Genomic DNA, 19,211 nt, shown 5'->3' on the forward strand with positions numbered 1-19,211 from the left:
CACATATAATGCCCCCATCATGCTCCCCTTACATATAATGCCTCCATCATGCGCCCCTTACATATAATGCCCCCATCATGCGCCCCTCACATATATTGCCCCCATCATGCGCCCCTCACATATAATGCCCCCATCATGCTCCCCTTACATATAATGCCTCCATCATGTGCCCCTTACATATAATGCCCCCATCATGTGTCCCTTACATATATTGCCCCATCATGCGCCCCTCACATATAATGCCCCCATCATGCTCCCCTCACATATAATGCCCCCATCATGCGCTCCTCACATATAATGCCCCCATCATGCTCCCCTCATCATCTACCAGCAACCCCCCTCCCTATTCCCCCTACTCCCCCTATGGTAATAGCATGAGCTGACGGATAATGGAGGGTGTTACTTGTGGGGGGGGGAGCATTAGGTAGGCAGCAGTTTCCCCACATTAGGAAGGTGGCATGTTCCCCACATTAGGAAGGTAGCAGTTCCCCCACATTAGGAAGGTAGCAGTTTCCCCACATTAGGAAGGTAGCAGTTTCCCCACATTAGGAAGGTAGCATGTTCCCCACATTAGGAAGGTAGCATGTTCCCCACATTAGGTAGCATTGTGTTCCCCACATTAGGTAGCATTGTGTTCCCCACATTAGGTAGCATTAGGAACACACACAGACAGACACACACACACATGCACACACACATAGACAGACACACACACATAGACACACTTACCTGTTCTGCACTGCCCTTCTCCTCTCTGCCGGCGGCCTGACGAGTGACGTCACTGATGTCCTCCTGCGCGGGTCTGCGGAAGGACGTCACATGCGCGATGTCCCTCATCAGACTCGGGCCAGCCGGCCAATTGGAGGGGAGGAGGGCGGGGTAAGTGAAGGTAATGGCCTCTATTAGACGGATCGGGGGTGAAGTCTTCCGGCATTTAGCGCTGCTTGCCCGAAGCAGGGCTAAATGCCTAAAGAAGTCACCTGTCAACTGCATGTTCCAGGCATCTGGCAATACAAATTACACATCCCTAGTGCGGGCCGCAAAATCTCGTTCCGCGGCCCAGGAGTTTGAGACTCCTGTTTTACAGAGTTCACCATGACCACCTCCTCTGGCAGAGAATTCCACAGTCTCACTGCTCTTATAGTAAAGAACCCCTGTCTGTGCTGGTGTAGAAACCTTCTTTCCTCTAAATGTAGAGGATGCCCCCTTGTTATAGATACAGTCCTGGGTATAAATAGATCATGGGAGAGATCTCTGTACGGTCATAACATTGATCTTGATTAGTGTTATCTGTGCTCTAGCCTACCATAGCTGACTGAAGCACAGGAACACCAATCGGTCGGCAGGGAGCCAGGTATTGGCCCTCCCGTGGTCCTCTTAATTGATCTGGACAACTTGCGGTGATCCCTATCAGCCCGACTGAGCAGCTTGGATCAACTTTAATCAGTTTGATCAGTGATGTCTGGCATTAGCCACAGGCCATTGCGGCTGATTGCTGCTGGGACCATCCCGCTATGACGTGCGTTTAGCTCCTGAGCGCTGTCATAGAAGGGGAGCGGGTGCAGGGAGCAGGATTATAAAAGCAGTGCTGAATTATTCCAAAAACCTGTGTATGGTATTGCTGCTAAATTTCATAGAAGTGAATGGAGGCAAATTGTAATGAAACACACAGCCCGAGGACAGCTGTGGTGCTGTTTTTAGAAAAAAAAAATAGCTCTGTTTGTGTTTGTACATGTTCTCCCAGAGAGCACCAGTTTAACCTATGACCCGCAGCTTGACCAATGGCCTTTAGTCCAGCCCCTCACTATATAAAGGGGCGGCCATTACGATTTCTCTCAGATTCCATCTGCTACTGAGCACAACAAACACAAGAGATCTCAGTGCAAGTGATCAGCATCTGGAAGACCCCAAAAGCTACAGTCATTCCAGTAAGTGTCAAGTCTATGTCTGCTGTCACTGAAACTAGTCAAAGTCTTGTACATAGTCAAGTCAAGTCCAATCTCGAGTCAAGTTAATTACAAGTATATTACAAGTATATAGCAAGCTGTGAGGTCCTTCTGGGTCCTGTCCACCTCTCTGGGAAATCTGACCTTAGCTGGGAAGATAATTCCATCTGCCTTATACTCAGTAAAGCCTCTGTTTGACCATGAACATGAACACTAGGGATTAACAACATCTTGCCCCCGGGGTTCTGATCCCACCACTCACACCGCTACACCCGTGGGTCACCACATGTATTCCTGGATAACCCCTTTAATCTCTTGCAACCTATGTCTCTCAATCTGACCATGAACTAAGATGAATTTGAAGTTTTACTGTTTCTACTATCTGTGTTATATAAAATTTTCCCATTATGATTTTCTTTATAATCTGGCTAACCTGAAGGTTTCATCTCTGTGCTCTGAAGAGGCTTGTGACAGTTAAAGGGAACAAAGTACTTTATGGCTTCACCCTCATAAAGGATCTGTGTTTGTCATATATCTGGTCATATATTTTATTATTTCTTTAGATACATTTCTTCAAGTGTTTGTTTACATTTTTCAAAATAAAATGAAATAAATGAAAAGACGTCTGTGTGTCTTGATTTATGGACAGCCATTGAACAATGATATAGCGCAGGGCTTGACTTTTGTGCATGTTCTAGTCCCTGGGGAGGAAAGGAAAAGACAGGCGGCCATGATTCCTCAAAGAAGACTAATGATTCTAATGGAGCACAATAAAAATCTGGATAAAGATGAATGTTTTATTCTATCTTTACAATAATAATTCATTTAACATGCATTCTTTGCAATCCCTACACCCTCACATACACTGACACATTCTTTATCCTGTTTGAGTAGAATTGCATTTTTACTATGCTCATCATGAAAATGTGAATGAACATCCCATATTGTCTATTCAACCCTTGGATATGACCATTATAGACATCTCTAGAATAAACCATAGGTGTGGCAGAGGAGGGATGGGCAGCCATGCTATATAGGGTAAAAATGCCAGATTTAAATTAGTAATGATCTCCATGGAATTTGCAATTCTTCTGAAAACTCTGAGTTCTGAATAAAATATTTAGAAGTAACAGTGGAGAAGGTAGAAGTCTTGCAAAGTAGAAAGCATCACAAGGCACCTTCAATGTGAAAAAATCATCACAGTTTGCACATAGGAAAAAGAAAACATGCTTCTATAAAGTATAAATCATAGGAAGTGTACTTTAGCAGGTTTAGCTGTGAGGGGATTTCTCTCACAGAATGAAATAGAAGCTTGATTGACAAATTCTTAGCTTTTGTATGATGGACTAAGTATCGAGACATAAATAAACAAAGTCAACATAGTGCTGCTGCAGGTAAACTTTTAGATTGTATAGTTGTATTGTATACAAGGTATCCTATGTAAATTTTATAGTAAACCAAACAGACTAGGAAACTCTGACAGGTTTCAGGCCCCTCAGACTGAAAGGAAATTAGTTAGCTCTTAGAAAAGTGTTGGAAGCCAAAAAAATAGGGGTGGGGGAGGGAGGAGGCATGAATGCCATGGCTTAGCAATGCCGCTTTGACACTTGAGCTCTGAGCTGTCAGATACATTAGTTGACACTTTTGGCAGATGCCACAGGTGTTAGGCAGCTTCTTTCGATTGAAAAACACTAGGCCAGTCTCAAACCTCATTCTTAAATTAAATTCCCATGGATCAGATTTGCGAAGGATAATTTTCACAGATTCCACAGCGAAATTCACAAGACAAGTCTGCACAGAATCATGTAGATGTTGTTGTGGGTATCAGATGCTGAAAAGAAGTAAAAAACATATATTTTCCAGATGATTTTACTTAAGATCTGTGGAAAAAAAAGCAATATCTGAAACACTACATTGCTTGTAGATTTTTATTGCAGATGGTCTCTTCCTCATTGAAATAAATGGGGAAAGTCTGCAACAAATCTGAGCACAATCTGTAACAGAATTGTTTAAAATCCACACCATCGGTCAAGTTTTACATTGCAGAATGTTGCCCACTTGCCTTGACTGCATTTCACTGTGTATTCTACCTGTGTAAAATCATAGTTAAAATCTTCAGTATTTCCAACATGTGTGAGATCTACATGGTAGAGAAAATCAGAAGATATTTACTTATATTATTTGTTTTCACAAGTGAATGCCTTCATTCCATTGGGTGATGGTTTTACCTTTGGCTGTTATTTACTATTTATCTATAGTAATACTATAACTGAAGAACAAGCAAAATGTCCAGCGCAGGTGAGTATGGAACAATGCTTCTTTATTCATATAAAAACTTCAGGTACATGGAAGACACGGACAATGGTGACGCGTTTCGGCCTTGTTGTCAGGCCTTAGCCTTAGTTTTGGCCTTGTTGTCCGTGCCTTCCATGCACATGAAGTTTTTATCTGAATGAAGAAGCATCGTGCCATACTCACCTGCGCTGGACATTTTGCTTGTTCTCCAGTCTTCACATTCAGGCGTTGCCCACGCCAGTCCGAAGCGCTACAGGGCTTGGGAAAGTGAGCTGGACATTACTACATTTTAATACTATAACTATATTACAAAGAGTACAAAATATTATATTTTTTTAAGAAGTAAAATTAAAGTAAACCTATATAATATGGGTAATATTTTAAAGGGGTTATCCACCATAAGGTGATATTAGTACGTACTAGCCTGTGAACTGGCTATTTCCTGTTGGAGTTAGTGCCCTTAAACTACAAATCCCATGATTTCTTGTTTGTAAGTGTGAGGTCACTTTTCTCCCTCCTAACATCAGCCACCGCACACATTGAAACACACCTGTGCTCCCTTCAATGCAATAGACCAGTGTATTGTGACCAGTGTGCCTCCAGCTGTGGCAAAAACAGAATGATCTTCCTCCCACACAGTGGTTGCTCCCATTGCTTCCTCCTACACAGTTGTTGCACCCATTGAAGCAAATACAGGCTCCCTCTGATCACCTGATTAGTGATGTAATGTCTCCGGCCGCACTGCAACCTGGGAAAACCTGAGACGACACTAATTTTGTATGCTGTAAAAATAATCCTTAGGGCAAAAATCACAGAAGAATTTCAAGACCAGCATGAAACATAGGTACAGACACTATATTATGAACTACACTAACTTTACAGCCCATGTAGTACAGTGAAATAAAAAAAAATCCCGGAATACCCCTTTAATTGTATGGACCTACAGAATGAATATAATGTGTCATTTTTACAGCAAAGTGCACTTCATAGAAATTGAAAGCGTTATGATTATTAGAAAGCAAGGGGGAAAAAACAAAAACGAAAAATCCCTGCATTCTTAAGGGGTTAACCTTTCTAGTAAACTTTATCAAAAAGTATCTTCTTTCAACACCTTAAAGATACAGGGTGTAAATGGTCACCCTGCACTTGCTCCCCTCCTATGAAGCGCGCTCAAGAACTGAGCTTGCTTCATAGCGGGACCGGTGGCTAATGCCGGACATCACTACTCGCAATAATGCCCAGCATTAACCCCTTAGACGCTGCAATCAAAATTGATTGCGCAGTCTAAAATGTAGGAAAAAAATCCCTTCTGCTTAGTGGAGCTGATAGGAACCATCCCGGTGAAACCGCAGTGTCCTGATCAGCTGAAATGATGACGGGAGGGCCCTTACCTGCCTCCTTGCTGTCTGATCAGTGATTTGATGCTCCAGCCAGCCATGGCAGGCTGGAGCAATGAAGTGCCGATAACACCGATCAATTCTATGATATGGCATAACATTGTTCAGTGTATGCAATCTAATGATTGCATGTTATAGTACCCTATGGGGACTACAAAATAGTGTGAAAGATTTTAAATAAAAGCTAATAAATGTGAATTAACCCCTTTCCTAATAAAAGTTTGAATCACCCTCCTTTTTCCGTAAATTTTTTTTTACGTAAACAGAAATAAACTTTAACATATGTGGTATAGCCATGTGTGTAAATGTCCAAACTATAAAAACTATGGAAGTCCCGATACCGATACTGGACATTTGCATGAGTGCTTGTGAAAATGTCCCCGATACCTAAACCGATACAGCCAGGACCTGTGGCTAACATCATCGATACGCAGCAGATTTTGTGCAGTGGGAAATACGATATGCATATGCGCTACATGTGACCATACACTAAAGCGTTCCTGCAAGTCAAGGAGTCAAGCATGTCACTGTGTGCTCCTCTCTACTCATTCTAATATTCAGTGGGGGTCTCAAAACTGGGACCCCAACTGATCATAACTTTTGACTTACGTCTGTGAATTGTCAAAAGTTCTATTTAAATGACAAGGAAACGTTATTAATCAGGAACATTTCCAAACATATGCAGCAAACATATGCTGATGAATTTTGTAACCGTAAAAAAATGAATGAATGAATATGCCGCCTGTTCTTGTAAAAAGCTATTTTTTTTTACAAATGAGTTAAAATATCTGCAGATTTTTTGAGGTTTAAGAATGGTTTTGTACTATGTATCTATGGGCAATGTTTTTATTCTGGGCTTTTATTTGTAACCTACATTTGGTCAAAAATGAGGAATATGCTTAATAATTTAATGGCCATTAAAAGAATGGCAAATTTTTCTCCTCATACTGTATGTGCATTAACTACCAATCTTCCTTTGACAACAATAAAAGTCATTATTCTAAGAAAATCTTCCTAATCTTAAGAAATTCTATTTTAGTGTAAAAACGCTGTTTTATGGCTAAAAATTTTACGACAATGTGTGAACATGGCCTAACACTAAAATAATAGATTATGTATGCATCTAGTCTTTACTGATCAGATTATTAGAATTTCAAAAATAAAAGCTGTGTTTAATGCAAGTTGATATATATCTGTATATCTGCCCATGCTGAGTAAAAACGTAGAACTAACATTATATGGTATTGAATGCTCACTACAGACTTCATTGTTGACATAAAAAGCAAAGATAAAGATGTCAAATACAGTTGATATACATATGCCGATATCAAGAAGGAACATAGAATGAACAGTATTATATTAGACTATTATGTCTAGAGATACTACCAGTCAGATTATTGTCATAAATTTGGACTCCAGAATAGATGTGCATCTTTATTAGCATCCTATTACACTTTCCAGGGGTTTATTGCTAAAAAGCATTAAACAATAATTAGATGGTCCAGATTTACCTCCCCATGTAAGGTTTAAAAGAGCAATATAGCTGGTAATTGGCCTTGACCAAAGTAAATAATGTCCTCCGTTTTACTTACATTTGGTTTTCACATAAACTACCTACTGAGTTGTATTGAAGCAAGAGGCTAGCAAAAACCAGTCTCTCCATCCATCAGTATTAATCTCACACTATACCGAAGCTCCCTCCATTCATCTTACCGACACAAATTAGAAATTCAAGAGTTTTAACAAATGAGCCTGCAAATGTAAACTTATTAGGCCATATATTTTTACTACACACTGTGCTGTGTCCTCCACAAAGCTGTCCCTTCAGAGAGTGTTTTCTTATTTTGTGTTATTGATGGCAGCTAACTAATCACATTTTTAATGTTGTCTTTGGGGAGGCCCATTTGAAGGAACGTGCAATCCAAAGTGCCTGGAATAAATCTACCTTATTAAATGCCTAAAATTATGTGTCTTACACGATAAAGAAACTGGAAAGCATTATTACACTTGCTAACCTCCGTCTGCTGGAATCAAAATAGAGGGATAAATTAAAATAATATGTCAACGGCAGCACGCTGGAGAGAATGTGTCTCTAGCATAGGAACGACCAAGAAAAATTGGCTAATTGGTATCTTCACTTGTATTCACTTGAGTGGATAGATCTATATTCGGTTATTACTTTATATTAGTCACTGAGAATCAGGAAATTCAAGTTAATTAAAACAATAAAAGATCTCCCCAATGCATAGACAATGAATGCATTATTGCCATATAGCAGATACGCTGTCCTGTGGCCTTAGTATTTCTATGTCACCAAAGTTTTGCAGGCACAAGAATTATCTATTAGAAATAGTCGGTAAACTTAGGATAGAGATAGACGCCGACACAGGCAGAACTTTTGTCATTCACGGGATTATATGGTTCAGGCGGACTAATGGTGGGTTGTTGCGGACACAGCCTTGAGGTAAACCCACGGTGCTCTCCCCCAGAATATACGTAGTATCCATTCACAATTTGTAAAGAAAGAAAGAAGGGGCACTCACAAGTCTTCTCTTATTCTGACCTTTTATTCAGTGGTTGTCGATCTGCCTGGCGTCCCTGCTGCCAACAACCACTGAATAAAAGGTCTTTGTGTGTGCCCCTTCTTTCTTTCTTTACAAACTTAGGATAGATTTTGTCCTTTAATTTAATACAGTATGCATCTAAACTGTAAAATACATGTGACTAAACCAATATTTAAAGGGTTCTCCACATTTGACAAAAAGTTTTTAGCAGGGTCCCTTCAAAATATAAAGTTGTAGCTGGAAACCTTAGCACGTATTTTGTGCACTATACTTGGCTTCTCTTCAGCAATTTCATAGACTTTGAATGGAGCTGTGGTTGTGCATGTGCCTTTCTGCTTCATTCAAACAGAAGAGTGATAACACTCCTCTGTGCTCTCTCCTGTCTGATAGGACTCCTCTGTGCTCTCTCCTGTCTGATAGGACTCCTCTGTCCTCTCTCCTGTCTTATAGCACTCCTCTGTGCTCTCTCCTGTCTGATAGTACTCCTCTGTGCTCTCTCCTGTCTGATAGCACTACTCTGTGCTCTCTCCTGTCTGATAGCACTCCTCTGTGCTCTCTCCTGCCTGATAGTACTCCTCTGTGCTCTCTCCTATCTGATAAGACTCCTCTGTGCTCTCCCCTGTCTGATAGGACTCCTCTGTGCTCTCTCCTGTCTGATATCACTCCTCTGTGCTCTCTCCTGTCTGATAGCACTCCTCTGTGCTCTCTCCTGTCTGATAGTACTCCTCTGTGCTCTCTCCTGTCTGATAGTACTCCTCTTGGAAATCTCCTGTCTGATAGGACAGGTGAAAGCACAGAGGAGAACCATGACAGGAGAGAGAGCACAGAGTAGTGCAAGCCCACCCTTACTTACTGGACTTTGTCCATGCCTGTGCTTCAGCTTGGACAAAGCCATGATTTTATAAGCCATGATTTCAGCAGATTTAATATCAGATTTAATATCAGATTTTACATCTGTAACAAGTATTAACATAAGATTAATCTAAGTGGGAACTAACAGCCAGGACTCATGAGTTATTATTACACAATACTAAATTTGATTTTCACAGATTTCTACAGCTGAGCTTTAAAGGAAATCTGTCACCAATGTCACCTGCACTAACCTGTCCTGACACTGATGACAATGGTACTTACCTTGTCCTGTTCCGTAACAGGGATCTCCGGTAATCTTCTCTGTTATGCTTTAGCTCCAGGCCCGACTTGGGGCATGGGCAGAGCTTACTGACATCACCACTGCTGCTCTCTGCTGGGTCCCGCTGCTAGAGAACAGCAGTGGTGATGTCTCTAAGCTCCGCCCATACCCCAAGCCGGACCCGGAGCTAAAGCTTAATGGAGAAGATTACCAGAGATCCCTGGCACGGAACGGGACAAGGTAAGTACCATTGTCATCAGTGTCATCTGATCGTAACGACAGGTTAGTGCAGGTGAAACTGGTGATAGATTTCCTTTAAATGCTTAATAGGGACCATTTTTGTCAACACTTATTGACACTTCTTATTATATTTTATTTTTAAAGTGTCCTTGGTTCCAGGGCACTGTACATATAGTAAGGTTTAAAATACATAATACAAACAAAAGTACAATGAATGTCATATAGAGTAAATCGCAGACTCATAAAGGGAGAGAAAGAGAGAGGGCCCTGCCCACAAGGGTATACAATCTACATTATAGCTCATTATTTGCCGTAATAATAATGGAATTGATGATAAGTGGCTAAAATTACACTAACCATGAAAATACATAAACAATTTTGATGTTAAAATAACTATTATGTTAGTCAAATCTAATGACTGCACACACTATACTTGGCACTGAGAATGTTACATTGTGATCCCTTCTGTGTTCAGCCCGTATAATATTCTACTTTAGTGTAATGAATCATGTCATTGCAGAAAAAGAATTGTCTTACAATTGAAGGTAAATGTGTACACCTCTGTATGAACTTCAAACATTTGTAGCGGATGTAGCATTCAACACCGGGGAGAGAAAAGATGTTAAAATAATAGTAGAAATAAGACCCGCATTTAAAATGCAGTCCCAGAAGAAGACACATTATGGCACCTCCACTTGTTAGTAAATGCGGTCAGCGTACCCAGCCTCACTTCTACTTAGTGTGAATAATTGAAGACGACTCTTACATGAAACATCAAACAATTATATAGATCCCCTGTGTCAGAGACTTAAAAAAATGTAATGCATTGGGCTTGGGATTTTTTATATTTTTTTGCTTAAACCCTAAAGGAATTTTTTAGTGTGTATGTAATGTAGCAATATACACTGCTCAAAAAAAAATAAAGGAAACACTAAAATAACACATCCTAGATCTGAATGAATGAACTAATCGTATGAAATACTTTAATTCTTATATAGTTGAATGTGCTGACAACAAAATCACACAAAAATTATCAATGGAAATCAAATTTATCAACCCATGGAGGTCTGGATATGGAGTCACACTCAAAATCTAAGTGGAAAACCACACTACAGGCTGATCCAACTTTGATGTATTGTCCTTAAAACAAGTCAAAATCAGGCTCAGTAGTGTGTGTTGCCTCCACGTGCCCGTATGACCTCCCTACAATGCCTGGGCATGCTCCTGATGAGGTGGCTGATGGTGTCCTGAAGGATGTCCTCCCAGACCTGGACTAAAGCATCCGCCAACTCCTGGACAGTCTGTGGTGCAACGTGGCGTTGGTGGATGGAGTGAGACATGATGTCCCAGATGTGCTCAATCGGATTCAAGTCTGGGGAACAGGCGGGCCAGTCCATAGCATCAATGCCTTTCTCTTGCAGGAACTGCTGACACACTCCAGACACATGAGGTCTAGCATTAGGAGGAACACAGTCTGCATTAGGAGGAACACAGGGCCAACCGCACCAGCATATGGTCTCACAAGTGGTCTGAGGATCTCATCTCGGTACTTAATGGCAGTCAGGCTACCTCTGGCAAGCACATGGAGGGCTGTGCGGCCCCCCCCCCCCCCCCCCCAAAGAAATGCCACCCCACACCATTACTGACCCACCACCAAACCGGTCATGCTGGAGGATGTTGCAGGCAGCAGAACGTTCACAGCATCTACAGACTCTGTCACGTCTGTCACATGTGCTCAGTGAGAACCTGCTTTCATCTGTGAAGGCCACAGGGCACTAGTGGCGAATTTGCCAATCTTGGTGTTCTCTGACAAATGCCAAACGTCCTGCACAGTGTTGGGCTGTAAACACAACCCCCACCTGTGGACGTCGGGCCCTCACACCACCATCATGGAGTCTGTTTCTGACCGTTTGAGTGGACACATGCACATTTGTGGCCTGATGGAGGTCATTTTACAGGACTCTGGCAGTGCTCCCCTGCTCCTCCTTGCACAAAGGTGGAGGTAGCGGTCCTGCTGCTGGGTTGTTGCCCTCCTACATCCTCTTCCACGTCTCCTCATGTACTGGTCTGTCTCCTGGTAGTGCCTCCATGCTCTGGACACTATGCTGACAGACACAGCAAAACTTTTTCCCACAGCTCGCATTGATGTGCCATCCTGGATGAGCTGCACTACCTGAGCCACTTGTGTGGGTTGTAGACTCTGTCTCATGCTACCACTGGAGTGAAAGCACCGCTAGCAAAACATCAGCCAGGAAGCATGGGAACTGAGAAGTGGTCTGTGGTCACCACATGCAAAACCACTCCTTTATTGGGGGTGTCTAGATAATTGCCTATAATTTCCACCTGCTGTCTGTTCCATTTGCACAACAGCATGTGAAATTGATTGTCAAGCAATGTTGCTTCCTGAGTGGACAGTGAGATTTCACAGAAGTGTGATTGACTTGGAGTTACATTGTGTTGTCTTCTACCAAAAAGAGTGCCAAAAGTGATGTCTGATATTATAACGCATCTGTATTGAAGGGCAGTCTGACAGCTCTAGATGATGCTCAAATCTCAAATGTCAAAGATGCTGTGAAAACCCCAGGATGCATGCCTCCTCGCTCCCTGCACCCTCTCTGTCTTGATTGATTGACTTACAGGGCTAGTCTTCCATCACCAAGCTCTGTACATCAATCAGTCAAAGCAGTACATCTCTGCTCTATTAGGCTGGGGCTAGATCTAGATATAAACTAGAAAACTGAGACCTGTAAATCTCAGAAAGGAAACAAGTTTTTGATGATAGCTAAAGATATTTACCTGTCCCAAATGGTGCCAGACCCGAGCAGAGGGGGCACCCTACTGGACTTAATATTAACCAACAGACCTGACAGGGGGACACCTAAGAAACAGAACACAACATAATACATTATAACTTGTGCCTTTCAAAAAGGGAACCTTTTGAGGAGACACAAGAACAATGCAAAGGAATGCAAAGTTTGATCAGCTCAGAGAAGCCCTTAACATTATAAATGTCCTCAAAAACAAACAAAAACAGACACTAAATGGGAGATTTTTAAAAAGATCTTAAATTCTCACTGTGAGTGCTACATACCTTATGGGAATAAATGAGTCATGAACAAGAGAAAATGTGGATAACTAAAAATGTAAAGGGGGCAAACAATTACAAAAAAAAGGCATTTAAGCAACTAAAGCACAGGGGCCGTGATGGAGAATTAAAGAGCTATAGGGAAAAAAAATATGTAAAAAACAGATAAAAGCAGAAAAAGTGGAGACCAAAAAATTAATTGCCAAAGAAAATGGTGTTCTTTAGCTACATAAATAGCAAAAAGATTTAAAATAAAAGTGTTGTCCCTTTAAAAATTATAAGGTAGAAATTATAGAATACAAATGTATTAAACACATTCTTCTCCACTGTATTCACAGAGGAAAATAAGATAAACTCACCAGTACATGCCTGACCCAGAAAGAAGTGCAGTGCTGCCTAAAATAAAAATAAAATAGACAACTCACTTGGTTCAGTTGACATTTACCCCCGCATTCCAAGGCCAAGTTTACATGGCAGGATTTCCGTGCAAAATTCCGCACAGACATTTCACAGCAGCAGACTCCCATTGATTTCAATGGGATTCTGCCGCTCTGTTTACACCGTAGAATGTCTGCGGCAGCAACAAATCCTAATTCCGGCATCCGAAAAAACATTTAAACATGTTCAATGTTTCTGACTTTAAAGGATTCTGGAAATAAGGAAAGCTGGAGGGTCTATGAACCCATGAACCGTGAAATTAGGTACACTCATGGAAGACAATGCATAATTAACTGATGAATAAAACTTCTTTAACATGTGTACTCAAGTGATGTATAAAATTACTACTAAATGTAGCAAGATCTAACAGTTAAGCCCCCACATGACTGGAGATTTATGATTAAAAATCCTCTGATAGTTGTCTTTTATGCTTTTTCTTTTTTACATCTAGGCTGCAGATAATATAAGTCCATTATTATATCAAATTAGGCCTGGTATTGGAGCTTCTCTGGAACTGTGAGTAAATAATGGTTTTTCCGTGTTGCTTATATCCTCCCTGTATTGGAGAGTTGGGGAGTGTTAAATATGTACTGGTTTCATTTTTCTCAGTATGGCCCCCAAAGTGGACCAGAGGAGATCAGGAGCATCCTCCCCTAAAGAAAAATCAAACTCAGTGAGAATTGAGAAATTTTTTCACTCACCTACTGTGATATCTCAAGAAATAAGGACCGGAAAGGAAACCTCTCTAATGCTATAAGAACTGGCTCAAGGTTTGAGGTCCTGCAGCATGAGGAGGGTGCGGTGGGGGAGAGGCAGAAGTGGACTCACAAGTTTTGGAGGATATTCTCACTGAAATTAAGCAGTGCACTATGGGACTTTATCTGTGGACATAACACTAATGAGAGATAGATAAAATTCTCCTCCAAATAACAGCAGGATAAAATCAAGCGCTGAGACCAGGATAAAATGAGGGATGTTTAATTACCCATAATGCATCGCGTTTCGCGGAAGTTCCGCTTCTTCAGGCCTGATTTATCCTGCTGTTATTTGGAGGAGAATTTTATCTATCATGGTTATGTGAGCGTGGAGCAGCTGCAGAGACCTTCACCTTTGTCACCTTTATCCATTGTTGTACTTGGATCGAGTACAACATTATCTGGTAGGCGCAGTTCACATTGTGCGTTTGTGTCCTATACTTGAAGATATTACACTACGGAGCGCATCCTCTTGTCTTTTTGTCTTACTAATGAGAGATGGCATGAATAAGTTCAGAGATCACAATAAGGATGTTGAGATAAAGATACTGGAGATTCAGGCAGAACAGGAAAGCCAGAGCAGTGTCTAGGACAGAGCATTTCTTGCGGAATGATAAGGCTAGGACAATGGTAAAAAAGATTATGTGCTGCCCTAGAGCTCTGTCAGATCATGCCCCTTCGGTATTAACACTGGCGCTTGGGTAGCTGGGTCAGCAGGCTCTCCCTATGTTTAAATTGAATGTGCATTGGCTTTCAATATTGGGTAAAGATCATTACTTGGCCTTGGAAATGACCCAATTCTGGGAAATAAACAAAGGGTCAACTAATTTTGTTACAGTTTGGGATCAGGGCCGGACTGGCTTAGCGGGATACCGGGAATATTCCCGGTAGGCCGCTGCCCTGTGGGCCAGCAGTGGCTGGAGCGCAGGCTGCCTGAATCCCAACAAGTCACTGTGTCAGTCTGTCAGCAGTGTCTGGACCTGTGTGCTCCGCAGCTGCAGCATCACACACAGATCCTGAGGCTCCTGACAGCTGACACAGTGAGCGGAGGTCCGGAGGTCTGGGGTACAGAGTCTGTAATGGGAGCTGTACAGACAGTCCACTCCCCTCTACTCTCTGCCTCCTCACTGCTCCTGGCCCCTCCTCCTGTCCCCACAGTGACTGCAGCTGCTCGGGGGAAGATCAACTATACTGGGTGAGAGGAAAAGGGAACCGAATGTTATTACTATGTAAGGGAAAGGGTGGGAGTCCTGTTATGTGGTGTGGGGGGGTCTGGTAAGGGGGAGACCTGTTATGTGGTGTGTGGGGGTCTGGTAAGGGTAAGGGGGAGACCTGTTATGTGGTGTGTGGGGGTCTGGTAAGGGGGAGACCTGTTAGGTGGTGTGTGGGGGTCTGGTAAGGGTAAGGGGGAGACCTGTTATGTGGTGTGTGGGGGTCTGGTAAGGGTAGGGGGGAGACCTGTTATGTGGTGTGTGGGGGTCGGGTAAGGGGGAGACCTGTTATGTGGTGTGTGGGGGTCTTGTAAGGGGGAGACCTGTTATGTGGGGGCTGCAGAGGGGGAGACCTCTGATGTTAGGGTCTGCAGAGGGGGAGACCTGTGATGTTAAGGGCTGCAGAGGGGGAGACCTGTGATGTTAAGGTCTGAAGAGGGGGAGATCTGTGATGTTAGGGTCTGCAGAGGGGGACCTGTGATGTTAGGGGCTGCAGAGGGGGACCTGTGATGTTAGGGTCTGCAGAGGGGGACCTGTGATGTTAGGGGCTACAGAGGGGGAGACCTGTGATATTAGGGTCTGCAGAGGGGGACCTGTGATGTTAGGGTTCACAGAGGGGGAGACCTGTGATGTTAGGGTCTGCAGAGGGGGAGACCTGTGATGTTAGGGGCTGCAGAGGGGGAGACCTGTGATGTTAGGGTTCACAGAGGGGGAGACCTGTGATATTAGGGGCTGCAGAGGGGGAGACCTTTGATGTTAGGGGCTGCAGAGGGGGAGACCTGTGATGTTAGGGTCTGCAGAGGGGGAGACCTGTGATGTTAGGGTCTGCAGAGGGGGAGACCTGTGATGTTAGGGTCTGCAGAGGGGGAGACCTGTGATGTTAGGGTCTGCAGAGGGGGAGACCTGTGATGTTAGGGTCTGCAGAGGGGGAGACCTGTGATGTTAGGGTCTGCAGAGGGGGAGACCTGTGATGTTAGGGGCTGCAGAGGGGGAGACCTGTGATGTTAGGGGCTGCAGAGGGGGACCTGTGATGTGGGGGGCTTGAGATGGGGTGACCTGTGATATGAGGGGCTGGAAAGGGGATGCCTGTGATGTGGGGGGCTGCAGAGGGGATGCCTTTGATGTAGGGGGATGGAGACGGGGGGACCTGTGATGTGGGGGGCTGGAGACGTGGGGACCTGTGATAAGGGGGGACCTGTAATGTGGGGTAAGGGGGTAAGTTTCAGGAAGAGGAGACCTGCTATTACTACTTTGTAAGGAAGGGGCACAGAGGGGGAGACCTGTGATATTAGGGTCTGCAGAGGGGGAGACCTGTGATATTAGGGTCTGCAGAGGGGGACCTGTGATGTTAGGGTTTGCAGAGGGGGAGACCTGTGATGTTAGGGTCTGCAGAGGGGGAGACCTGTGATGTTAGGGGCTGCAGAGGGGGACCTGTGATGTTAGGGGCTGCAGAGGGGGAGACCTTTGATGTTAGGGGCTGCAGAGGGGGAGACCTGTGATGTTAGGGTCTGCAGAGGCGGAGATCTGTGATGTTAGGGTCTGCAGAGGGGGAGACCTGTGATGTTAGGGTCTGCAGAGGGGGAGACCTGTGATGTTAGGGGCTGCAGAGGAGGACCTGTGATGTGGGGGGCTTGAGATGGGGTGACCTGTGATATGAGGGGCTGGAAAGGGGATACCTGTGATGTGGGGGGCTGCAGAGGGGATGCCTTTGATGTAGGGGGATGGAGACGGGGGGACCTGTGATGTGGGGGGCTGGAGACGTGGGGACCTGTGATGAGGGGGGACCTGTAATGTGGGGTAAGGGGGTAAGTTTCAGGAAGAGGAGACCTGCTATTACTACTTTGTAAGGAAGGGGCACTTTGGTTCTCTCTTTTTTTTTTTTTTTTTGCTATTTAAAGGGGTACTCTGCTGGAAAAAAAAATTTTTTCAATCAACTGGTACCAGAAAGTTAAACAGATTTGTAAATTACTTCTATTTCAAATTTTTAACCCTAACAGTCCATATTAGCTGCTGTATACTGCAAAGGAAGTTATTTTCTTTTTGAATTTCCTTTCTGTCTGACCACAGTGCTCTCTGCTGACACCTCTGTCCATGTCAGGAACTATCCAGAGAAGAATTAAATCCCCATAGCAAACCTTTTCTGCCCTGGACAGTTCCTGATATGGGCAGAGGTGTCAGCAAAGAGCACTGTGGTCAGACAGAAAGGAAATTCAAAAAGAAAAGAACTTACTGCTGAACATACAGCAGCTGATAAGTACTGGAAAGATTAATATTTGTAAATACTGTATAAGTAATTTACAAATCTGTTTAACTTTCTGGCACCAGTTGATAAAAAAAAAAAAAAGATTTCCAGCGGCATACCCCTTTAAGTTGTTTATTCATTATTTCTAAATAACTATATTTTTTATATTTAACTACAGTTAAGGAGAACCTGTTATCAATTTTATGTTGCCCAAACAGCGGGTGATTAGTCCTCGGGGCAGGTCTCAGCAGAGCAGGTGATGCATCTCTCCCTGTATCAGTGGTCTCCAAACTGTGGATCTCCAGCTGTTGCTAAACCAAAACTCCCAGCAGAATGACAACTCCCAGCATGCACAGAGCGTTGTTGGAACAGCTAACAGTCCACAGTTTCGAGACCTAGGGGAGATTTATCAAAGCCTGTGCAAAGGAAATGTTGCCCAGTTGATTGGTGAGTGCTTCCAATAATGTTCTACTGTGAGACTGTTATGCTTACTGCTATAAACTATTGGGATTGAGCACCCCATCTGTATGCAGGAACCTGCAAAGTCGGGAAAAGGTGTAGTCTTGGACTTTGTAGTGCTGACCACTGTCTTCCAGGGTCTCCCTATACACTGCTAGAGACAAGAGAGACGTGTCAATCAAGCCGGCTGGTCAGGGAGCAGCCGCCAGGACCTGCCCCTGTGACTATTTACCTGTATTCTGGTAGCATTTTAAAACTATGTCTCAATGTCGCAATGCCTGCACCAGTGTTATGCTTCCCACGGTATTTTAACCTTATGCAATATCTACTACGGGAGGGGGACAGTAAAAAAAAAAAAAACCCTCTCTAAAATTCCTCGCTTTTACACTGCCACTGAAATGGTGGAATTCTGTTCCTGGTATCTGGCACTTTTGGTAAGGTGACGTGACGTCACATGGCCAGCCATCCAATCAGTGCCTGAGGCTGGACATTGCTTCAGCCCGTAATTGAATGAGCAGCTGTGTGAGATCAGGTAACCTAACCCAGAAGTGCTGGACACTGGGAACTGAGTTCCGTGACTCTGGTGGTAGCAAAAGTGCAAAAAAGAGAGGGTTGCTTTTATTTATTTTTATTTTTTACGGTTTTCCCCAAATGGATTTTACATAGCGTTAATACCACATTACTGTCTTGTATGTTGAGGCTGCACCCAGAGCATAGTTCTCTTATAGAGGCATGGAAAATCAAGTGCCAGGCTTCCCTGTCCCTTCCCTGCAGCCAGCGGCTGTCATAATGACGCAATGCTTTGGGGCTGGTATGACAATTTTTCCAGGGCTGGTTTTTAGCCCCAGTCCGGCCCTGTTTGGGATGCGTTTAAAGCCTATCTCAGGGGGTTCTGTTAAAAAAAAATTGTGAGGAAAAAAAGACAACTGAAGGAGGAAGAGGCCTCTTTGGTGAGAGGGGTAGAAGCCGCTAATCAAACTTATATAATTTCCCCCAGAATTAATGAATTTGATAAACTTAACCCCTTAAGGACCAGGCCATTTTACACCTTAGGACCAGAGCGTTTTTTGAACATCTGACCACTGTCACTTTAAACATTAATAACTCTGGAATGCTTTTAGTTATCATTCTGATTCCGAGATTGTTTTTTCACGACATATTCTACTTTAACATGGTGGTAAATTTTTGTGGTAACTTGCATCCTTTCTTGGTGAAAAATCCCCAAATTTGATGAAAAAATTGAACATTTTGCATTTTTCTAACTTTGAAGCTATCTGCTTGTAAGGAAAATGGATATTCCAAATAAAAAAAATGTTATTCACATTTTGCATCATAAAATTGACAAGTTTTTACTTTTGGAAGACACCAGAGGGCTTCAAAGTTCAGCAGCAATTTTCCAATTTTTCACAAAATTTTCAAACTCACAATTTTTCAGGGACCAGTTCAG

At 43.2% G+C, this 19,211-nt stretch overlaps 1 long non-coding RNA gene across 1 annotated transcript; it reads right to left on the minus strand.

Annotated features, from left to right (window-relative positions):
- Positions 1-2,526: 2,526 nt before the first annotated feature.
- LOC130357736 (uncharacterized) lies at positions 2,527-17,618 on the minus strand. Its single transcript, XR_008889239.1, has 4 exons — positions 17,495-17,618; positions 13,019-13,055; positions 12,371-12,452; positions 2,527-2,647 (listed from the first exon to the last, which is right to left on the minus strand). It is a non-coding gene; the product is annotated as an uncharacterized LOC130357736 (long non-coding RNA).
- Between the last annotated feature and the right edge of the window lie 1,593 nt (positions 17,619-19,211).

Source organism: Hyla sarda, chromosome 2 (assembly GCF_029499605.1).
Source record: "Hyla sarda isolate aHylSar1 chromosome 2, aHylSar1.hap1, whole genome shotgun sequence".
Taxonomy (NCBI): Eukaryota; Metazoa; Chordata; class Amphibia; order Anura; family Hylidae; genus Hyla; species Hyla sarda.